The sequence below is a fragment of the Anomaloglossus baeobatrachus genome, chromosome 5, assembly GCF_048569485.1.
Source record: "Anomaloglossus baeobatrachus isolate aAnoBae1 chromosome 5, aAnoBae1.hap1, whole genome shotgun sequence".
NCBI lineage: Eukaryota > Metazoa > Chordata > Amphibia > Anura > Aromobatidae > Anomaloglossus > Anomaloglossus baeobatrachus.
In genome coordinates this window covers 572,698,273-572,722,864 of record NC_134357.1, presented here as the reverse complement: position 1 = coordinate 572,722,864, position 24,592 = coordinate 572,698,273, and positions in this window count along the sequence as shown.

The window sequence follows — 24,592 nt, the reverse complement described above, 5'->3', positions numbered from 1 at the left end:
GCTGAGCGGGAGGAGACCAGACGCAGGGCACAGAGGAAGGGGGAGGGGCGCGAGCAGCAAAGTGAAAGTAAACAGCTGCTCCCTAGGCGCCCCCTCTGCTGTCGGCCTGCCGGCGCCCTGTGCGGCCGCACAACTCGCACATGCCTAAAGCTGGCTATGCCTCACAGCTTACAGTGCATGTCAGACTGAGGTCAAAAGGAACTGCCCAAGGAGCTCAGAGACAGAATTGTAGCAAAGCACAGCTCTGGCCAAGGTTACAAAAGAATTTCTGCAGTACTCAAAGTTCCAAAAAGCACAGTAGCCTCCATAATCCTTAAAGGGAACCTGTCACATACAATATGCGTTCTGACCTATTAGCAGACACATATGTGCCCTAATTACACCTCCCTACCCATCCCTGTGTTGTAAAATTGTGTAATATGAAAAACGTTTTACGATTTATGTATTTCCTATGTAAATAGCAGAGCTTGTCGCCCCATGGGCATCAGCTTGCCCTGTGGGCGTTTGCATACTTTCCATGGTATCACGCCCCTGTGGGCGTGATACCATGGATTCCCATGAGCGTCGTCACGACTGCTCTTTCAGAATCCTGTGTGTGTTTGCACTTCCCATTCCCGCAGCCTTTTCCGGGTGGTCATTCGCTGGCTTCAGACGCGCTCTGCGCATGATCAGGATTCTGAACGAGCGATGGGGGACATCGCTTATGTGAATCCATGGTATCACGGCGGCATACCGGGGTAATTTGACCTTTTTCTCCCCACAATTCAGAACACGGATAGGTCCCCTCCCCTTGCGGACACCGACTACCTCTCTGGCTGTCAGGACATTGGACCTACCATCGGTATATACAGGTTCTACCAGGGTATCTTGACCCCCTGAGGCCTATTGCTGCCCGACACCAGATTAACATTTCACTTCTTGGGGGTATCACAATGGGGAAGGGGTCACTTACCCTGACACTGCCAATTTCCTCTCAAGTCTGCTCAGTTTGTTGCCTCTGCATAAGGGCTTTAATTTCCTTTTGTAGGGCTTGCTGCCGCCCGGGCCTGGAAGTCTCGGTTACCTGCTGTAACAAAACAATGACTTCTGCAAAACAATTTTCTATTACATTGGTACCGATAGTCATCATTGGAGTACGTTCTCGAGATCGATATCCACAATTACCATTCCTTGTGACTTTAACGCTACTCGTCCCACCTTAATGGTCACCTCCTTATACCCCACTTGTGGCAAGGGCTAACCATTACTAGCGATTATGGTCATGTCTGCATCTGGGCCACAAGTGATGCCAGAATTAGCCCAGTATCTTTTGTAAAGGGTATACAGCATGGCTGTCACCTGGGATACAGTGTCCAGGAGGGCGTTCATCAGGATGCCATACAGCACGATGGGAAGGACTGGTCGCCCTCCCACATATTTGGCCTGCCAATAAGATGGGCCAGATCTTCTTACATCCGAGCGTTGGCCCCCGGCCCCAGGATCTGCCCATTTAGAGGACAATTTCAAGCACAGTGTCCTGCCTCATCACAGCGGCGGCAAATCGGTCACCCAGCGGAGTCATAGCGATCAATGTCCCCGAGCCGGTGGAATCCTCTTCTGCCATTGCCTCAGGGCATCATCTGGACTCAAGGCCAGCCTGATGTTTGCAGGCTGCGGGGCCGCCTGCAATGTCTGCACAGTTCTTATTAGGGCTGCCATGTTTTTAGTCAGTTCTTGGACCTGGAGCCTTAGGTCTGCGGAGAAGTCACTACCCAGGGTCTGTGCATCTGCCCGCATGGTGGTCTGGGTCGAGGGCACCACCTCCGGGTTCATGACAGCAGGGAGCCGGAGGGGTGTAGCGTCGGCTGGGGTCGAGTCTCGCAGCACCTGGATGGTCCGATCCTTGAATTGTGCAAAGTCAAGGGCAGGGTTTTGTAGGACCATTATGCGCAGCTGTGTCCGGTGAGCGCCAGATAGGAGTACCTCAATAAACTGCTCAGTTACAGCCTGTTCTCATCACGCACACTTCCGGGATCCACCTATTTAACGTTCCTCATCGCCTCTTGAAGGTTTAAAGCATAGTCCCCTACATTGTCCTGCACCCTTGGTTTGAACCCAAATAGCTTCATTTTTATCTCCGTTGCTGTGCGGGTATCAAAGGTGTTCTTGAGCCTGGCCAGGTTTGTTTTACAGTTTTTTTTGTAAGTGTCCAGCCAGGATTTTACCTCCCGTTGGGCTGCACCAGTTAACTGGCTGATTAGAATGCTCACTTTCTGGCCGTCAGCCAGGGGGTATACTTCAAATAAACTACACAGCATTTCTTGGAAGTCACTCAGGGTATGCAATTCCCCTGAATATTGCGGTAACCATGCCGCTGTCAGTATATACGACATAGAGAGCGGCATTACAACCGCTGTAACTGCAGCGGCAGCCTCATCCCCTTCTTGGTTTGACATCTTTCTCAACCCTAGTGAACCTCAGCTAGGCTCCGCGTCTCTCTTGGGGAATTGGGGGTTAACTCACAGCCATTCCGTCAGCTGTGGCTTCTCTTCGCGCATGGTTCGGTACTCGGCCCACGATGGCATGCCTCCTTGCTTCGCACGCGCCGTGTGGCCAATGGTGGCGACCGCTGTTATTAGTGAACACTATTTAGACAGTCTTTAAGGTGCACAGTACCCACCCATAACGGGCATGAAATCCTGTTAGTGACACCAAAATGACGGGCCCACCGAGGCCGTGTGGGTTACTCGTTACTGGGCTGGTGTAGGAAGGATGTCACAGCAGCTAGGCCCGGCTTCGTGACCCTGGCGGTGTCATAAAAGATGGTAGAGGATGGTGGGGGCTATAGTTTCGTGACTGTGGTACTCGGCCAGAGATAGCCGACGCTGCTGGAGGTGATCGCAAGGGCAGATGGTGACGCAGCTTAGTTGGAACAGCTCCCCACAGGTAGAGCTGGGCCCCAGGGCTGATGGGGGTAGTAGTTTTTGTGATCGATAGAGGGACTTAACGTTGAGGTGCAGGATTGAGGGCGCCAGTAATAACAGGACAACATTGTGGCTGTAGTTTCCTTTACCTTTTACTTGGCAGTTGTTATTACAGGCCCGGGAGTCTCATCCAGCTTGTAACAGGGTCCGGTCAGCCTGGGAGCAATGGAGGGGATCCACCTAGCCAGGTTGGTTGGAGGCCTTCCTTGAGTGCTAAAGTGTGGGGGTCCCTGTGGCATGGAGCTACACAGCATCCCTGTTCCTTGTGGGTTGATCGTTCTATCCCGTATGGAGGGCAGCAATGGATAAGGAAGGAAACGGCTAGTACGATTTAGCTCTCTCAGGACCAAGCGCAGAAAGCAAGACACTGGGGTCCTAAGCTGTGTGGGTGCTAAAGCCCCATTAGCGAAGCCCGGAGGGCAGGAGACTGCAAGTCCCTTGACCCACAGAACACCCGAAGGTGACGCAGCAAATTAGAGCTTGAAGCCGTGACAGAAAAGAGCGGTACCTGCGAACGGCTCACGCTGCCCTCCATACGTAAATAGAGGAATCTGTGGAGGTAGAAGCGCAATAGGGTCTTACCAAAATTAATGGGAGCGAAGAAGAATTGGTTACACTCACTAGATAAGGTTGTGTCAGTCACAACCCCTGTAACAGCATGAGAAACCAGGTGAACAGCTGCAGCCCTGGGTGATGACGTCAATGGATAAGGAAGGAAACGCGTAATTCAGCTGCGCTTGTCACCACTAGAGATGAGCGAACCGGTCCCGGTTCGGCTCGAGGTCGGTTCGCCGAACCGAGCTCCCGTTCGAGTTCGGTTCGTCGAACGCTCGACGAACCGAACTAGAACCAATAGGCTATAATGGGAGGCAATCACAAACACATAAAAATGCATTATAAATGTACACAAACAGTTAATAAACATTGCCATAACACTTACCGGTCCCCGCGATCCCTTCTGCACTCTGTCTCCTGCCGCTATTCCATCCGATGATTGCTGAATCCTCTGGTGACCGGCATTGCCAGCAGAGATGCAGGACCTATCGTGACGTCAAAATAGCCATGTGACCAGTCACTTGGCTATTATCTCATTGGCTACAGACTGGTCACATGACTATGACGCGTCATGTAGGACCTGCGAGTGCATCTCTCCGGTACACGGTGCACATATGTGTATCGCCGTGTACCGGCGACATGCTCTAGCACACGGTCGACTCCCCGTTCCGTTAGGGACCGGCTGACACAGCCGGTCATTAACGGAGATCACCGTTGCCATAGCAATGCAGTTAGCGGTGACGTCACCGCTAACCACGGCTCCGAGAGCACCATTGCTATGGTAACGCGTCTGTCAGCGTTACCGCTGTTACCGCTGACAGCCAGCACTGATCACTCACGGAGTGAAGGCTGCACGCTGCTTCCCGATTGTAGTGAGGATTGTAGTGAGGATGAGGTTCCCCAGCCCCAAGTGATGAGCTGGTGAACCTCATCCTTACTCAGTACAATCGTCACTACTACTACACTAGAAAGAAAGAAGACAGAAGACCATGGATCGTGGAGGGCTGACAGGGGGTAATAAAGATGGAGTCTCTAATATGTTTGTGTATTTATTTCTATTAAAGTATTTTTTCTCTGTGTGGTGTTTTTTTTTAACCCTTTATTGGAGATTCTTAATGGCCGGGTCAAACGTGCCTGACATTAAGAATCTCTGGCTTAATACTGGCTAGTAAAACAAAGCCAGTATTAACTCATGATTAGCCAACAAGCCACCCGGCTCCAGGGCTGTTGGAAGAGTTGGATACAGCGCCAGATGATGGCGCTTCTATGAGAGCGCCATTTTCTGGGACGGCTGCGGACTGAAATCCGCAGCAGAGGCGCCCAGAAACCTCGGGCTAACCTGTGCTGCGGATTCCAATCCCCAGCTGCCTAGTTGTACCCGGCTGGACACAAAAATGGGGTGAAGCCCACGTCATTTGTTTTTTAATTATTTCATGAAATAAGTGAAATAATTAAAAAAAAACGGGCTTCCCTATGTTTTTGGTTCCCAGCCGGGTACAAATAGGCAACTGGGGGTTGGAGGCAGCCCGTGGCTGCCTGCTGTACCTGGCTAGCATACAAAAATATGGCGAAGCCCACGTCATTTTTTTGGTGGGTAAAAAAATTCTGCATACAGTCCTGGATGGAGTATGCTGAGCCTTGTAGTTCTGCAGCTGCTGTCTGCTCTTCTCCATACAGACAGACAGCAGCTGCAGAACTACAAGGCTCAGCATACTCCATCCAGGACTGTATGCAGAAGTTTTTTGCCCCCTGAAAAAATTATGTGGGCTTCGCCATATTTTTGTATGCTAGCCAGGTACAGCAGGCAGGTACGGCTGCCCCCAACCCCCAGTTGCCTATTTGTACCCGGCTGGGAACCAAAAATAAAGGGAAGCCCTTTTTTTATTATTTCATGAATTTCATGAAATAATTAGAAAGCAAATGACGTAGGCTTCGCCCCATTTTTGTGTCCAGCCAGGTACAACTAGGCAGCTGGGGATTGGAATCCGCAGCACAGGTTGGCCTGAGCTTTCTGGGCCCCACTGCTGCGAATTGCAGTCTGCAGCCGCCTCAGAAAATGGCATTTTCATAGAAGCGCCATCTTCTGGCGCTGTATCCAACTCTTCCAGCACCTGCCTGCTATACCTGGCTAGCATACAAAAATATGGCGAAGCTCACGTCCTTTTTTTGTAGTTTTTTGGCAAAAAAAATAAAAAATGCTTCCCTGGATTTTCCATTGCCAGTGAAGGTAACACCAAGCAGTGGGGGTGGGGGTTAGCAGCCAGTAGCTGCTTGGATTACCCTTAGCTAGCAATACAAAAAATGCAGCGGGAGCCCATATATATTTTTTTTAATTATTTATTTAAATAACTAAAAATAAAATGGGCTTCCCTGTATTTTGATTGCTGGACATCACAGTGCTGTAAAAATAAATCTTTAAAAAAATGACGTAGCGCTCCGCGGTAGTAGCGCTCCGCGGTATTTTTGATTCTCAGCGCAGATAAAGCAGACAGCTATGGGTTGCCACCCCCATCTGCCTGCCGTTACCTTGGTTGGCAATCAAAATACAGGGAAGCCCATTAATTTTTTCTATTTAAAAAATAGTTAAAAAAAAAAAATGACGTTGGGTCCCCCCATTTTTGATAGCCAGCTAGGGTAAAGCAGACGGCTGTAGCCTGAAAACCACGGCTCGCAGCTTTACCGTGGTTGGGGATCCAATGTGGAGGTCCCCTCAGGCTCTTTTTTATAATTATTTTATAAATATTAATAATTACACAATAAAAGTAGGGTCCCCCCCAAATTGGATCACCAGCCAAGGTAAAGCGGACAGCTGTGGTCTGGTATTCTCAGGGTGGGAAGGTCCATAGTTATTGGGCCTTCACAGCCTAAAAATAGCAGGCCGCAGGCACCCCAGACGTGGCGCATTCACTAGATGCGCCAATCCTGGCGCTTCACCCCAGCTCATCCCGTGCCCTGGTGCAGTGGCAAACGGGGTAATAAATCGGGTTGATACTAGCTGTAAAGTCACCTGAGATCAAGCTCAGCAGTTTGTGATGTCATGGCGTCTATTAGATACCCAACATCATAAACTGTCAGTACTAACAAAAAAAAAAAATCGACAAAAGAAATTTATTTGAAAAAACAGTCCCCAAAACATTTCCTCTTTCACCAATTTATTGTAAGAAAAAAAATAAAGGGGTCCCACGACGACTCTGGACCGTCTAGAATATGGGGGGAGACACTCAGGGAACGTATCCCCCATTTTCTAGGAGTGCGGACCCTTCATGTGAGGAGTGTGGGTGCAATGAATCTGCACTCACTCTTCTCGGGTCCACAGCAGCAGAGTCCATGTCGTAATGGTTGCTACCAAAGCTGCAATGCCCTGCTCATGAGGTAAGGGCATGCCTAATCAGGAGAACTACTGTAGAGGAATCTCTGCTCACTGGTATATAGGTGCTCAGAGGTAATAATAGATAAAATTAGTGAGTAACCTCGGCACTCTAAATCTCCCAGACTAAGTCAGTAAGTCACAACGGATAGTAATGCAAAATCACTCTTTATTGGTCCGTATTAAGAAAAAAAAAATTTTCATAAGCATATATGTTTTTGTCCAAAACAAGTTACAAATGACGTTTCGGCCTGAGCCTTCGTCAGATTGGACTTATCTGCATGTAATCATGAAAAATGACAATAATCAGTATCACATAAGAGTGAGAGAACAATAACATAAACTCGAACAATGTAGAGGTACAATTGGGATGCAGCAAAAAAATTGCAACACAGCAAGAAATGAAACACATGATACAAATGTCATAATACAGTACAAGGACAATATAGTAATGACAAATATGGGGTCAGAGTAGGCTTAAACAGCTCTGGTACGAAAGATGTCAATCATAAAGTAACATGTGCAGTAGGTGTAGAGCTACAGTATGCATGGCAGAGCTAATGAGTAGACCGACCATAGAAAAAGAACGGAGAAAAAGTGGAGAACAAATGGAGAAAAAGTGGAGAAAAAGTGGAGCACTCTTTGGTGCCTTTCATGTGGCACTAAGGGGTGCTTAGCTTTGTATTTAGCCAAAAAAAGAAAAAAAAATGACGTAGGGTTCCCCCTAGTTTTGTAGCCAGCTAGGGTAAAGCAGACTGCTGCAGCCTGCAGACCACTGCTGGCAACCTCACCTTGGCTGGTAATCCAAAACTGAGGGCACCCCACGCTGTTATTTTAAATTAAATAAATAATTTAAAAAAAAAACACGTAGGGGTCCCCCCAAAATTGGATCACCAGCCAAGGTAAAGCAGACAGCTGGGGCCTGATATTCTCAGACTAGGGAGGTCCATGGTTATTGGACTCTCCCCAGCCTAAAAATAGCAGGCCGCAGCCGCCCCAGAAGTGGCGCATCCATTAGATGCGCCAATCCTGGTGCTTCGCCCCAGCTCATCCCGCGCCCTGGTGCGGTGGCAAACGGGGTAATATATGGGGTTAATACCAGATGTGTAATGTCACCTGGCATCAAGCCCTGGGGTTGGTGAGGTCAGGCGTCTATCAGATACCTGACATCACCAACCCAGTCAGTAATAAAAAAAAATAGACGACAAACACATTTTTATTTGAAAAAACACTCCCCAAAACATTCCCTCTTTAACCAATTTATTAGAATGAAAAACAAATCCAGGTCTGCTGTAATCCAAGGGGTTGCCATGACGATCCACACTGTCCCAGTCAATGAAGAGCAGGATGTTCCCCATTGGCTGGGAGAGCAGTGCAGTGACCTGAGCTAACATCAATGGGTCAGCCCAGGTCACTGCAGGGCATGACAAGTGCTGCTGTCAGCGAGGTACAGTACCTGCGCTGATCTCCAGCACACTGACAGCACCTGTCACTGAGTTCAATGACCGCCGCCTTCACAGCCAAGTATCGCGAGAGGCACGTGACGTCACCGCTAGTCAGTCTCGGGTCGGAAGCGAGAGAAGGTGATGTGACAAGCGGCGGCCATGGAGGACAGTGACAGCGCTGAGGTCGGGATGGCGGGACTTCATCACCGCAGGTAAGCCGAGCGGGACCGTGTGTGTGTGTGTGTGTGTGTGTGTGAGTGTGTGTGTACATGCCGCGGGCAGGAGGGGGCAGAGTGAGTTGAGCGGGGAAGTGTGGGCTTCCTGCACGTAACTAGGATAAACATCGGGTTACTAACCAAAGCGCTTTGGTTGGATACCCGATGTTTATCTTGGTTACCAGCTTGTGGCAGGCTGCCAGCGATGGCTCCTGCACACTGTAGCTGTAAAAAGCCCTGCTTTTTGCTGCTAGAACCGTTCTCGAACGTATCTAGAACTATCGAGCTTTTGCAAAAAGCTCGAGTTCTAGTTCGATCTCGAACAGCCCCCAAAATCACTCGAGCCTAGAACTGGAGAACCTCGAACCGCGAACCGCGCTCAACTCTAGTCACCACATCGGATATGTATTAATGATTTGTCTTTTTATTTCATGCACAGATCAACGCGTTTCAGGAGTCTCAGCTCCCTTCATCAGGACAACAGACAAAAGAACAGAAAATCTGTTCATAACAGGAAAAAGTCCACATATATAACTAGAATGCAATCTTCATTTGATTGTCTGTCAGATGAAGATTGCATTTCTTCAAAAGAAGATTTTATTTATTATTTTCCATTTGATTTCTTTTCATTCAGTTTTAATTTTCCATTGAATTTTTCATTTAAAAAAGTTTTCGTTTTTTTTATTTCTCCATCATATGTTTTTGTCTTCTTTGCATTGCATTTTCAGTTTCTCCAGTTGTTCACCACAATAATTCCTCTATCATAGCTTTTCTTTTTTTCATTGTAATTTTTTCCCTTTTTTTTTCATTTTAACTATTATTTGTTCACTACAATAATGTCTGCATTATATGAATTGTCATCTATTAACTCTTGCTAATTGATAGACCCACGTCAGTTGTTTTCTTTTAACCTTCGTCCGTCTGAGTAGGTACAATTGTAACTATTCCGTTTTAAAATTGCAATAACTTTTTTTCGAAAAGCCGTAGAGGGCTAACATTTCGTGACATCTCTGCAGTTTTGGTCCAAAATATATTGGCCAAATTTCAATAAAATATCTCCACCCCCTTCCGAGATAAGGGGTCGAGATATTTTTGCATCCATAACAAGCTGCATAGGTACAAATGTACCCTCATATATTTTGAATGAAGATAATGCAAGGAAAAAAGAATAATATTTTTTTTAATGATAATGCTATTTTATTATTATAAACAAGTAAAACAACTGTTCATTTACATTATGAAACAAAATGTAAGAAACTTTTTTTATTGATTTTCTTCGCAAGTAATGCATGTTGTCTTTGCTACCAAGTGTTCATCGCAAATGGGTTTCACATAAACCACACAAGACTTTCTAGTCTTACGTTGTTTTCGCCTCAGGTCTCGGCAGACATAGCAACTACCAACAACAGGCGAGGGTCCACGACTACCATGAGGTATTTGAGGGCCAGCTGCTGCTTGCGATGCTACCAGAATGCATCATCCAAGCACCATTTCTACTGCACCTCGAAGAAAATGGTTTCTCATCATCATTCGGTTTGTACTACGATCTTCAATTGCAGGCATACACAGCTGATTTGCGAGCTCTTTCAGGAACTTTCTTCGTTGATCCTTTGTCCTGAAGCTTGGATTGTGTTCTCTGTAGATGATGTAGGATGCTAACCCAGTGACGTCAATCATATTGTAGAAAAATGCCAGAGGCCAACGTAATGTTCATCGTTTCACAGTGTACTCTCCCAACATTTTATCCAAAACATCAACTCCGCCTTTTGTTTTGTTGTAGTATTTTATTATCTCTGGCTTGGCTGCTAGTATCTCTTCAACTTCTCCCGTCATGTGCATAAAGGATAGAAGCACGACTGATTTGTTCTTCTTTGGTACATATGAACAGACTGTTGCATCATGATTGTAGGCAAAATTTGTCGCGTTTACAGGCCTTTCTTTGGCAGGCTGCATGTTGCTAGGTAGGAACCTTTTGTTTTTTTCTCACTGTACCAACTAGTGTCATGCTCCAGGAATTCAATACCTTAGCTAGTTCCATGGTTGTAAAGAAGTTATCGGTGGTGACATTTCTTCCAGAGTCTTTATACGAGCTCACTAGGTCCAATACTGTTCATTCACCAATGTTTACTTGTCGAGAACAATCAGTTGGTTTCCAAGTGTAGAGCTGACCTTGTAATGGGTAGGCGTTTGACGAGTCACAAGCCCAGACAATCTTTATGCCATATTTAGCTGGTTTTGAAGGTATATACTGGGTAAATTTAGTATTGCCTCTAAATGGAAATAATTGCTCGTCGACGGTGATACAATTATATGGCTTGTAGGCTCTCTTCAGATTTCTGTTCAGCATTGTCCAGATGTCCCGTATTGGTGCTGCTTAATCTGTTTGCACACGTTCTGCACATGTATTTTCGTTGTCAAATCTGATAAATCTGAGTATCATCTTGAAGCGGTCACGAGACATGGCTGCATGTATAATAGGCAGAGCAGCAACATTCCACATTTCCTCCAGATTCTCTTTGTTGTCTCTGTGCACACCAGCAGCAATCAGTATGCCCAAAAATGCATGGAGTTCAGTTTCAGTAAATTGCTTGAATGTTTTTTGAGGTGGCCGTTCAGAAGAATCAGGAAAACATTGTACCAGTTCGTTGTTGTAAGCATCACAAACTCTCTTGGCCTTTCGATTCGTTTCTCGTAATATGATGTCAGACATCTCGGGAGTCATGATTAACTTGAATAGCTCTTTTGCTGTATACAGGTTGCTGATTGCTGCAGGGCCACCTCTTTGTCGTAGGACATTACGAGATTTTGTTTGTGCATTTGGCAGTGGATCACTATGTGTCGCCCTGGGCAAGCCAGGGGACACAGATAACAACACACACGCACCCCACATTCCCTGCAGGTACACCAGCTAACCACAAATCCTTGTTGCCTTCCTCCAGAGGTTGATGATGCACACCAGGGGGTGGGCCAGGCGGTTGGCTCCGCCCACCAAGGAGCTCACAACTCTGGAGGCGGGAAGTAAACAGGCAGAACTGTCAGGGAGGAGGAAGTGGAAGGAGTGAAGTTAGCCCAGGGAGGGCAAGAGAAAGGAGTTAAGGAGAGGAGTTAAGAAAGTGGAAGTGAAAGTAGAAACGGAGACAAGCAAGTAAAGTGACAGAAAGCCTGTAGTTGGTCTGTGGCTGTGTGCCCGGACGGAGTCAGCAAGGTCAGCAAGCAGCGGTGGAGATCTGCAGTGGGACTGTCTGGAGGTTGCTGGAAGGGCCGCGGAGGCTGTGTGTATCCAGGGCCTGGAGCAGTAGACAAAGGGCAGTCAGCACCAGAGCAGGGGCTTTCGGATCCCAGCAAGGCTTGGAGTCGCTGTAAATTGCTAAATCCGTTAGTGAAGGGGACGTAGATCTCCCAACAAGCAAGTCCCGATTGACGGCAACAGCCCGACCATTACCGGGGAGACACCGCCACCGCCAAGGCACCAGTTTCCCCAGGGCCAGCGCCTGCGGGCAAAGTGTAGAGCTCCTCCGGCGCAGATTGAAGTCGGGGAGCGGGTAACCGGAGGGAATCCACCGATACCACAAAACATTTCAAAGGTGCAGGGAAGAGACCGTCACCGCTAACTGCAGGGAACCGCAGCACCGTGAACCGTCCGAGGGACCCGTCCAACCAGCCGTTTGTTTACCGAGAACTGTGTCGTGTTTACTGGCTGAGTGAGTACCTCAGTGCCGCAAGGCACAGCGCTGCCCCTGCGCCCCTGCACCCCACTGGCCCCGGGATCACCAACCCCTACCCACGGAGGGGTAACACAACACCTGGCTGCTCCCATCACCATCCCCGGGATCCCCATCCAAAGCAGCGGTGGTGCAATCACCACAACCGTGGGTGGCGTCACGAACTATAACCCCAACAAACACCCCCTTTTCACTCACGGGCGAGGAGTGTCGCTCGAGACACCCCGGGATCCGGCCCACGGCTCGAGCCACCAGGAGCAACTGCCGGACCCGAGCAGAAGGGGTGAGCGCGGTGTGCTGACACCCTCCTCCCCGCCCGCGACAACTTGGCGTCACGAACAGGATCTTACCGCTCTGCCGTCAGGTAGAGGTGCGCCTTGTTACCGCCGGAGGCATCCGGCAGAAAAATTTCAGAAGCCGCCATCTTTGGCGCGAAAAGTTCCCGCTCGAGCGTCTTCTCGAGCAGTAGAGGCGCGAAGGCCAAAACCCCGCCCCGAGAGAGGAGGGGCCGGAAAGAGCTAAGGGGGACGGAAACAAGATGTCTGCGCCCGACGGAGCCGCTGGAGGAGCGGTGGTCGCAGCCGCAGCGGCACCCGCGGATGGGAATGGGCCTGCCCAGGTCCCGGCCGTACTGGCGGGAGGTGCCGCGGCCCCCGCGCTTGCTCAGGTCATGCCGTTTTCCTTGCCCTATGCGCCCGGAGCTGCCTGGCTACCGCAGTATGACGGGAAACCGGATGCCCTACAGGCCTTCCGGAAAAAGCTTAACCCGTTGCTAGAGCTGTACCCCCTGACTGATAAGCAATGTGCAGCGATAGTGCTAGGCCAGTTAACCGGTGCGGCGGAGCAGGAAGCGGAGACCTGGGCCGAGGGGGACCGGCTCTCGGTAGCCACCATCTTCGAGAAGCTACAGACTGCCTTCGAGACCCGGACAGAAGCTGAGCTGAGGATGCAGTTTTACCAGTGCCGGCAGCGAGCTGGGGATAGCATTCGGGACTATGCTCTACGTCTGCAGACCGCCCTCCGCACGCTGAAGCGGGTGAACTCTATTAATGAGGCGGATAGCAACAAGATGTTAGTGGAGCAATTTGCGCAGGGGATGAGGTCCCCTGAGGATCGTAAACAACTCCGGCTGTGGGCCCTGGAACACCCTGATGTGGACTTTGCTGTGTTGAAGGAGCGGGCTATCAAAGCACTACAGCCCCCAGCTGCCGAAATCCTGGAACCCGTCCCGTGGCCCGTCGAAACAGCTCCTGTTGTGGCGGCCCCAGCCAAACCAACCTCCTTACTACCTGCAGCCTCGAGCAGTACAGTGGAAGAACTGGCAGCCCAGGTCCGTCGCCTGGACGGAGACCTTGCCAAAATCCTTGCTGCACTACAACCTCTGACCAGATCTCAACCCCCAGCACAGATACAGCTGGCTGACAGTCCCGAGGATGTCCCCTGGATGCAGCGGAGAAGCACTACCAACCCGCGGAACAGACTTCCAATCTGCTACAAGTGCCGTAAGCCGGGCCATGTTTACCGACAGTGCCCGTTAAACGAGCAACCCCTGGGGCCCCGGGCCAATCCTCAGGAGTAGAACACCGTGGCCCCCCGGACTGGCGAGACCGATATGTCGGGGCCCGCCCTATCATCCCTGTGGCTGTGGACGGCATACCCGTGATGGCTCTCCTGGACACTGGATCACAGGTAACTACCATACCGTATACCTTGTACCAGCAGTATTGGGCCACAGACGAGCTGGCGCCTCCAGACCCTAGTATAAATTTGATTGCCGCTAATGGACTTCCATTGACCCAGGTGGGGTATAAAGAAGTGGCTATGACAGTGGGGCAAGCTGAACTGCAACATCAGGGCATGATTGTGATCATGAATGAACCCAGTGATCATAACCCGAAAATAGTGCTGGGAACCAATGTGATGGAACACTGCATGGCTGATGTGTTGAACCTTTTGCAACGGCTAGCCGCCACGGCGGCGGGGAGCCGGCAGAGGGCTGTGCAGCGTGAGATCCGCGCCCTGATGTACCGCCAGCATGTAAGCTCAACCGGAGGGGAGATTGGTGGAGTGCGAGTGATGGATGTTGCTCCATTGACTGTGCCCCCTAGGAGTGAGATGATGATCTGGTGTAGGGCAGCAGTAGGGCCTCAGGGGCGTGACTACCCTGCGATGATGGAGCCCATGCCTTCCGAACACTGGCCCACTGTGGTGGCCGCCCGAGGGGTGGTAGATGTGAAGAAAGGGAGAGTGCCTGTGAGAGTGTTGAACTGTGGGGAGGAAGAAGTCAGGCTCCCCCGGTACGCCACCATTGCCAAACTGCTCACCCTGGACCCTCACACTATCCAGGAAGCCCGTCCATCCACACTCCCACCTACCACCAGCACTTCCCCACCCAAGGGGGACACCAAGGAGTGGCACCAACAGCTACATGTGGGCACTGATGATACCCCTACACATCACAGGGCAGGGGTACACAGGGTAGTGCAGGAGTACGAACAAGTTTTCAGTAAGCACCCCCTAGACTTTGGGCAGATCAAGGGGGTCCAGCACCACATTCCCACGGGTGAACATCCCCCTATCAAAGAGAGGTATAGACCTATTCCCCCTGCACATTACCAGTGTGCCAAAGATATGTTGAAGAATATGAAGGAGGCAGGGGTTATTAGGGACAGTTGTAGTCCCTGGGCCGCTCCGTTGGTACTGGTCAAGAAGAAAGATGGTACCATGCGGATGTGTGTGGACTACCGGAAGATCAACCAGATAACCCATAAAGATGCCTATCCCTTGCCTCGTATCGAAGAATCTTTGGCTGCACTGAGAACTGCAAACTACTTCTCGACCCTTGACCTCACCAGCGGATACTGGCAAGTGGCCGTGGCCCCCGAGGACCGGGAGAAGACCGCCTTCACCACCCCGATGGGACTCTGCGAATTCAATAGCATGCCGTTTGGGCTGTGCAATGCCCCCGGGACCTTCCAACGGCTGATGGAGTGCTGTTTGGGACATTTAAACTTCGAGACCGTCCTGCTGTATTTGGATGATGTGATTGTTTATTCCCAGACGTATGAAGCCCATCTGGAGCACCTGGCCGAGGTGTTCGCGTCCCTTGCCAAGTTCGGGATGAAGCTGAAGCCCTCGAAGTGCCATCTGCTGAAACCCAGGGTACAGTATCTAGGACATGTGGTGAGTGCGGATGGTGTTGCCCCCGACCCTGAGAAGATCACTGCCATCCAGAGCTGGCCGAGACCGACCACAGTGAAGGAAGTAAGGCAGTTCCTGGGCCTGGTGGGGTACTATCGGCGTTTTATAAAGGGGTACACGAAGATGGCTTCCCCCATGCAAGATCTCCTCGTGGGACAGACCAAAGGTGGTAGACCCATTGTAGCCCCACTGTTGTGGGAGGACCAACATGAAGAGTCCTTTGGCCAGTTGAAAGCGGCCTTGACCGGAGAAGAGGTCTTGGCGTACCCCGACTATGGGCGCCCGTTCATTCTCCACACGGACGCCAGTAACGTGGGGCTAGGAGCGGTCTTGTCCCAGCTCCAGGATGGAAAGGAGAAGGTGATTGCCTACGCCAGCCGGAAACTCCGGCCGACCGAAAGGAACCCTGAGAACTATAGCTCTTTCAAGCTCGAGCTATTGGCGTTAGTGTGGGCTATCACCGAGCGGTTTCGTCACTACCTGGCGGCAGCAAAATTCACCGCGTTTACGGACAACAATCCGTTAACTCACCTGAACACGGCCAAGTTGGGCGCGCTGGAGCAGCGGTGGGTAGCTCGGTTAGCCAACTACGATTTCACCATAAAGTACCGAGCTGGTCGTGTCAACATCAATGCAGATGCACTCTCCCGGATGCCCCATTTGTCAGAAGAGGGGTGTGAGGATGACGACCTCGAGGAGATTGAGTTACCTGCGTTTCACCAGCCGCCTACTGAGAGGATACAGGTGTGTCAGCAAAGGGTGGATCTGGACCCGCGGCCCAGTCAAGAGTGGCAGGACGCCCAGGACCAAGCGCCGGCTGTCCGCCTTGTCAAGACTTTGGTGGAACAAGGCGCCATGGGAATGGACCCCAGCGCTCCAGCCGAAGCCCAACGCTTGTGGAAAGAACGGAAACGGCTTTACCTACACCAAGGGAGGCTGTACCGTGAGCTGATCAACCCGAAGACCCATGAGAAAATATGCCAGTTAATCGTTCCTCAGGCTGATGTCGCTACTGTACTGCGGGCATACCATGATGGTGCTGGCCACTTCGGGTGGAAGAAGCTGGAGATGCTGTTGAGGGAGCGGTTCTATTGGAGTGGGATGCGGGAATCGGTGGAAGCCTGGTGTCGAGAGTGCGGTCCTTGTACGCTGAGGAGAAAGGACGAGACTAGCCAGAGGGCGCCGTTACATCCCATCGTCACCCATCAGCCGCTGGAACTGGTCGCCCTAGACCATGTTAAGCTCACCCCTAGCCGAAGTGGGTACACCTACGCATTGACCATGGTAGATCACTACTCAAGGTTTATGGTGGTAGTCCCCGTCAAGGACCTGACTGGTCGAACTGCTGCTCGTGCGTTCCAGGCTTATTTCTGCCGACCTCATGGGTACCCCGAGAAGGTGCTGACTGACCAGGGCCCGGCTTTCGAAGCAGAGGTGTTTCACGAATTCTGCCAGTTGTACGGCTGCAAGAAGATCCGGACCACTCCGTACCACGCCCAAACCAACGGCATGTGCGAGAAAATGAATCACTTGGTCCTGGGGCTCCTCAAGACGCTACCGCTGGAAGAACGGAACATGTGGCCGGAAAAGTTGCCCGACTTGGTCGACATGTACAATAACATCCCAACCAGCTCGACGAAGTGTACCCCAGCGTATCTGATGAGGGCTCGGCCTGGCCGCCTGCCGGTGCATCTGGAGATGGGGTTGGAATCCCCGGAAGCACTCCCTTCAACAGCAGAGTGGGAAAGTCAGAGGAGGGCCCAGTACCGGCAGATCCAGGAGTATGTGGAGAAAAACCTCAGTCGAAGTCGAGAACAGCAAGAGCACCGGTTCAACCAGAAGGCGCCTGCAGGTCCTTTCCAGCCAGGAGATGTGGTGCTGAAACGGAAGAGAAAAGCCCACAAACTGGATGACCAGTGGGAGCAAGTCCCTTACGTCATACAACCCACTGAGTGGGACAATGGGAAGACCTACCTGATCAGTCGTGACCAAGGGGACACCCTGGCCACAGTTTCTCGGGACCATCTAAAGAAATGCCCCCCAGCGCTGAAGACAGAGGCCGAAGTACCGGTTCCTCCCCCAGTGGAAAAGGCAGCAGAGGTAATCCACACTGTAATGGGTGACTTCCCAGCAAACTGGCCTACACAGAACGGCGCGGTGATACTTCCAGTGATACTGTTCCCACAACCCGTGGATGAAGAAGTAGTGGAAGCGGTCAACCGTGAGCCAGAACTAGTGCCAGTGCCCAGGGATGAATCTGTACCCAGCTCCCCTGCACCTCCGCCTGCCCCACACTGTAGCAGGGAGGAGGAACCGATTGTTCCCTCTACCCCACTGTCTAGTACCACTGACACCGGGCCCCGAAGGTCCACCCGTTCCAACCTAGGTAGACCCCCACTTAGGTACAGGGAGACCGTTCTATGAATGAAAAGGGTCCGCGAATGTAAAAGAGTGTTGTTTGAAAAAGTTTGATGTTTGAAAGTTTGAAATGATGAAAATGAAAAATGATTATACCGAAGAAGTTACCTGATTTGCAGCTGTGATTTGCAACCGGCAGGAGCCGGCACCGTTGTCCCCGTGGGGACCGTTTAAGTTTATTTGCATGGGAACTAGCCATGGACAAGTCCGTGAACTCTGCAGGGCAACCACAAACGTTAGTGGCTTGTAAATATGTTGGGTACCGTTACCGTTTCCGCAATGCCGCCTCCGGAGAGGCAGGTTGGAGGGAGGGCCCTGAGCAGAGCAGGCCAGGGCCCAGCCACCAAAGGAACCGGTGGCCACCCTCTGGAGGGGAAGGACAGATCCCGCTCGGGTGACTTGTGCTGGACTGTGGGTCAAGGGGTGCTGCCTGGGTTTTAGGGGCAGCATCAGGGCCAGGTTGCTTGGGTGGGAGAGAGCGGAAACCGTGACCGTACACCGTTGAAACGTTTAAGAAAATGTGCCTCCCGTTTGGGAAGAGTTGATTAAAAATGTATATTTTTTGACTGTTGATAATGTTATACCGTTTACATTTTCAGAAAACAAAAAGGAAAATAAAACCGGTGTTGGACGGGCAGCTCGAGGACGGTCTGCGTTTTGCTAAGGGGGAATGTGTCGCCCTGGGCAAGCCAGGGGACACAGATAACAACACACACGCACCCCACATTCCCTGCAGGTACACCAGCTAACCACAAATCCTTGTTGCCTTCCTCCAGAGGTTGATGATGCACACCAGGGGGTGGGCCAGGCGGTTGGCTCCGCCCACCAAGGAGCTCACAACTCTGGAGGCGGGAAGTAAACAGGCAGAACTGTCAGGGAGGAGGAAGTGGAAGGAGTGAAGTTAGCCCAGGGAGGGCAAGAGAAAGGAGTTAAGGAGAGGAGTTAAGAAAGTGGAAGTGAAAGTAGAAACGGAGACAAGCAAGTAAAGTGACAGAAAGCCTGTAGTTGGTCTGTGGCTGTGTGCCCGGACGGAGTCAGCAAGGTCAGCAAGCAGCGGTGGAGATCTGCAGTGGGACTGTCTGGAGGTTGCTGGAAGGGCCGCGGAGGCTGTGTGTATCCAGGGCCTGGAGCAGTAGACAAAGGGCAGTCAGCACCAGAGCAGGGGCTTTCGGATCCCAGCAAGGCTTGGAGTCGCTGTAAATTGCTAAATCCGTTAGTGAAGGGGACGTAGATCTCCCAACAAGCAAGTCCCGATTGACGGCAACAGCCCGACCATTACCGGGGAGACACCGCCACCGCCAAGGCACCAGTTTCCCCAGGGCCAGCGCCTGCGGGCAAAGTGTAGAGCTCCTCCGGCGCAGATTGAAGTCGGGGAGCGGGTAACCGGAGGGAATCCACCGATACCACAAAACATTTCAAAGGTGCAGGGAAGAGACCGTCACCGCTAACTGCAGGGAACCGCAGCACCGTGAACCGTCCGAGGGACCCGTCCAACCAGCCGTTTGTTTACCGAGAACTGTGTCGTGTTTACTGGCTGAGTGAGTACCTCAGTGCCGCAAGGCACAGCGCTGCCCCTGCGCCCCTGCACCCCACTGGCTCCGGGATCACCAACCCCTACCCACGGAGGGGTAACACAACACCTGGCTGCTCCCATCACCATCCCCGGGATCCCCATCCAAAGCAGCGGTGGTGCAATCACCACAACCGTGGGTGGCGTCACGAACTATAACCCCAACAAACACCCCCTTTTCACTCACGGGCGAGGAGTGTCGCTCGAGACACCCCGGGATCCGGCCCACGGCTCGAGCCACCAGGAGCAACTGCCGGACCCGAGCAGAAGGGGTGAGCGCGGTGTGCTGACACCCTCCTCCCCGCCCGCGACAACTACACCATTGAGTTTTATCCTTAGCAGTCCAAATGTCGCCTGCACTTTGAGGCACAGACTCATCCTCAACACTTTTGTCTGAGTCGTATTCTTTTTCCTGCTCTATGACCATTTCTTGTTCAATGTCTGAATCTTCTTCAGTAACATCCACTTGTGGTACATAGTTTTCATCATCAGATGCAACATTTGGTTCTTCCTCATGCTCAGAATCAGATTCTTCTAGCATTCGCATTATTTCGTCAGATGTAAATCTGTAAATATAAAAAAATGAAAAATAAATAATTTTCCGAAATACTACACAATACTACATTATTGCCTTTTCACAAAATGATACTAACCTGCAAACACGTTTTCTTGGATTATGGCGGAAACTAGATCCAGCATCACTATCACTCATGATGAATTGGTAGATTAATTTTGGCTTCGTAATTTAGTTCAGTAACACGTGGCAAGTAGAATGAAACTCGATTCTAAAGTGCAGATAAAAAAGTAAATTATTTCTAGTGATAATTATTTATAAATGTCATTTATATATTATGTAAACCGTATACGGTTTCAGAATTTTCATTCCATCTTCGACTGTTTTTTCGACCAATAGGAAAATTGTAACAGAGCCACCATCTTTATTTTGTGCTGAATATAAGTAAAACATCGTAAAACAATATGTAGATACTAATTATTATACATTTTTCGTATTAAAATCATACCTATAGTCAGGGCCGTATTTGCCACTAGGCACCTGTGGTCCCGTGCCTAGGGCGGCACGTTGAGGGGGGGCGGCACTTTCTGGCAGCAAAAAAAAAAAAAATATGTAAATTTTTTTTTTTTTTTTTTTTTTTTTTTTTACATCCCCGCCCCCCCGCCCCTCCCTCCGTTGCACTTCGCTGTGTTCTCGGGGGGGAGGGGGGGTTGAGAGGGAGAGGAAAGGCGCACTTCTGTCTCTTTAAATACACGGAGGGCACCAGGCATAGTGAGCTGATTAACCCCGGAAGTTCCAGCACCTGCACTTCCGGGTCAGAGGCGCGCGGGCGCGCCAATCAGCTCACTGCCCCGTGCTGCAGCGTCCAATTCTGCAGACAACACACGCCGCGGAGGAGGACGCGACTGGAGCTGGAGCCAGCCAGGAGAAGAGGATAATAGCAGAGCAGGGCAGCAGGCACCGGAGCAGGTATGCGTAAGGCAGAGCCTAGAATGTATGGGCACCTTACAGGTTAGTTGATGATCGTTGCGATGCCTCTTTTTGGCTGGGGGGAGGCTGGGAAAAGAGAGAGGCTGGGGGGGGGAGGCTGGGAAAAGAGAGAGGCTGGGGGGGAGGCTGGGAAAAGAGAGAGGCTGGGGGGGAGGCTGGGAAAAGAGAGGCTGGGGGGGAGGCTGGGAAAAGAGAGGCTGGGGGGGGAGGCTGTGAAAAGAGAGGCTGGGGGGGGGAGGCTAGGAAAAGAGAGGCTGGGGGGGAGGCTGGGAAAAGAGAGGCTGGGGGGGAGGCTAGGAAAAGAGAGGCTGGGGGGAGGCTGGGAAAAGAGAGGCTGGGGGGAAGCTGGGAAAAGAGAGGCTGGGGGGGAGGCTGGGAAAAGAGAGGCTGGGGGGGAGGCTGGGAAAAGAGAGGCTGGGGGGGGAGGCTGGGAAAAGAGAGGCTGGGGGGGGAGGTTGGGAAAAGAGAGGCTGGGGGGGGGAGGCTGGGAAAAGAGAGGCTTGGGGGAGGCTGGGAAAAGAAGCTGGGGGGAGGCTGGGAAAAGAGAGAGGCTGAGGCTGGGAAGAGAGAGGCTGAGGCTGGGGGGGAGGCTGGGGGGAGAGAGAGGCTGAGGCTGGGGGGGAGGCTGGGGGGAGAGAGAGGCTGGGGGGGAGGCTGGGGGGAGAGAGAGGCTGAGGCTGGGGGGAGGCTGGGGGGAGAGAGAGGCTGGGGGGGAGGCTGGGGGGAGAGAGAGGCTGAGGCTGGGGGGAGAGAGAGGCTGAGGCTGGGGGGGAGGCTGGGGGAGAGAGAGGCTGGGGGGGAGGCTGGGGGGAGAGAGAGGCTGAGGCTGGGGGGGAGGCTGGGGGAGAGAGGCTGGGGGGGAGGCTGGGGGGAGAGAGAGGCTGAGGCTGGGGGGGAGGCTGGGGGGAGAGAGAGGCTGAGGCTGGGGGGGAGGCTGGGGGGAGAGAGAGGCTGGGGGGGAGGCTGGGGGGAGAGAGAGGCTGAGGCTGGGGGGGAGGCTGGGGGGGAGGCTGGGGGGAGAGAGAGGCTGAGGCTGGGGGGGAGGCTGGGGGGAGAGAGAGGCTGGGGGGAGAGAGAGGCTGAGGCTGGGGGGGAGGCTGGGGGGAGAGAGAGGCTGGGGGGAGAGAGAGGCTGAGGCTGGGGGGGGAGGCTGGGGGGAGAGAGAGGCTGGGGGGAGAGAGAGGCTGAGGCTGGGGGAGGAGGCTGGGGGGAGAGAGGCTGGGGGGGAGGCTGGGGGGAGAGAGAGGCTGGGGGGGAGGCTGGGGGGAGAGAGAGGCTGGGGGGAGAGAGAGGCTGGGGGGGAGGCTGGGGGGAGAGAGAGGCTGAGGCTGGGGGGGAGGCTGGGGGGAGAGAGAGGCTGAGGCTGGGGGGGAGGCTGGGGGGAGAGAGAGGCTGGGGGGGAGGCTGGGGGGAGAGAGAGGCTGAGGCTGGGGGGGAGGCTGGGGGGAGAGAGAGGCTGAGGCTGGGGGGGAGGCTGGGGGGAGAGAGAGGCTGGGGGGGAGGCTGGGGGGAGAGAGGCTGAGGCTGGGGGGGAGGCTGGGGGGAGAGAGAGGCTGGGGGGGAGGCTGGGGGGAGAGAGAGGCTGAGGCTGGGGGGGAGGCTGGGGGGAGAGAGAGGCTGGGGGGAGAGAGAGGCTGAGGCTGGGGGGGAGGCTGGGGGGAGAGAGAGGCTGAGGCTGGGGGGGAGGCTGGGGGGAGAGAGAGGCTGGGGGGAGAGAGAGGCTGAGGCTGGGGGGGAGGCTGGGGGGAGAGAGAGGCTGGGGGGGAGGCTGGGGGGAGAGAGAGGCTGAGGCTCGGGGGGAGGCGAGAGAGGCTGAGGCTCGGGGGGAGGCTGGGGGGAGAGAGAGGCTGGGGGGGAGGCTGGGGGGAGAGAGAGGCTGAGGCTGGGGGGGAGGCTGGGGGGAGAGAGAGGCTGGGGGGGAGGCTGGGGGGAGAGAGAGGCTGAGGTTGGGGGGGAGGCTGGGGGGAGAGAGAGGCTGGGGGGGAGGCTGGGGGGAGAGAGAGGCTGGGGGGGAGGCTGGGGGGAGAGAGAGGCTGGGGGGGAGGCTGGGGGGAGAGAGAGGCTGGGGGGGAGGCTGGGGGGAGAGAGAGGCTGAGGCTGGGGGGGAGGCTGGGGGGAGAGAGAGGCTGGGGGGGAGGCTGGGGGGAGAGAGGCTGGGGGGGAGGCTGGGGGGAGAGAGAGGCTGGGGGGGAGGCTGGGGGGAGAGAGGCTGGGGGGGAGGCTGGGGGGAGAGAGAGGCTGAGGCTGGGGGGGAGGCTGGGGGGAGAGAGAGGCTGGGGGGGAGGCTGGGGGGAGAGAGAGGCTGGGGGGGAGGCTGGGGGGAGAGAGGCTGAGGCTGGGGGGGAGGCTGGGGGGAGAGAGAGGCTGGGGGGGAGGCTGGGGGGAGAGAGGCTGGGGGGGAGGCTGGGGGGAGAGAGGCTGGGGGGGAGGCTGGGGGGAGAGAGAGGCTGAGGCTGGGGGGGAGGCTGGGGGGAGAGAGAGGCTGAGGGGAGGCTGGGGGGAGAGAGAGGCTGAGGCTGGGGGGGAGGCTGGGGGGAGAGAGAGGCTGAGGCTGGGGGGGGGGCTGGGGGGAGAGAGGCTGAGGCTGGGGGGGAGGCTGGGGGGAGAGAGAGGCTGAGGGGGAGGCTGGGGGGAGAGAGAGGCTGAGGCTGGGGGGGAGGCTGGGGGGAGAGAGAGGCTGAGCCTGGGGGGAGAGAGAGGCTGGGGGGAGAGAGAGGCTGGGGGGAGAGAGAGGCTGGGGGGGAGGCTGGGGGGAGAGGGAGGCTGGGGGGAGAGAGAGGCTGGGGGGGAGGCTGGGGGGAGAGAGAGGCTGGGGGGGAGGCTGGGGGGAGAGAGAGGCTGGGGGGGAGGCTGGGGGGAGAGAGAAGCTGGGGGGGAGGCTGGGGGGAGAGAGAGGCTGGGGGGGAGGCTGGGGGGAGAGAGAGGCTGGGGGGGAGGCTGGGGGGAGAGAGAGGCTGGGGGGGAGGCTGGGGGGAGAGAGAGGCTGAGGCTGGGGGGGGAGGCTGGGGGGAGGGGCTAATGCTAGAGACAGAGTACAAGGGTTGAGGGATAGTGCAATGACAAAATCGATGGGGGGAGTGTAAGGACTCAGAATGAGAGGGGGGCAGCATTGGGAGCTCAGTATGGAGTGGAGCAATGTAGGGGAGTCAATATCAAGAGTGGGGTAGTGTGTGTGTGTGTGTGGGGGGGGGGGGGGTCTCAGCATAAGCGTTAGTGTGGTGGTCTTAGTATGATGAGTGGGGCAGCATGGAGGTGTCATTATGGAAAAGAGTAAGGCAGCATTAGGAGCTCATGGAGAGGGGCAGCATGCATGGGACATTGTGAGGAGGGGGCAGCATGCATGGGACATTGTGAGGAGGGGGCAGCATGCATGGCACACTGTGAGGAGGGGGCAGCATGCATGGCACACTGTGAGGAGGGGGCAGCATGCATGGCACACTGTGAGGAGGGGGCAGCATGCATGGCACACTGTGAGGAGGGGGCAGCATGCATGGCACACTGTGAGGAGGGGGCAGCATGCATGGGACCCTGTGAGGAGGGGCAGCATGCATGGGGGGCAGCATGCATGGGACCCTGTGAGGAGGGAGCAGCATGCATGGGACCCTGTGAGGAGGGAGCAGCATGCATGGGAC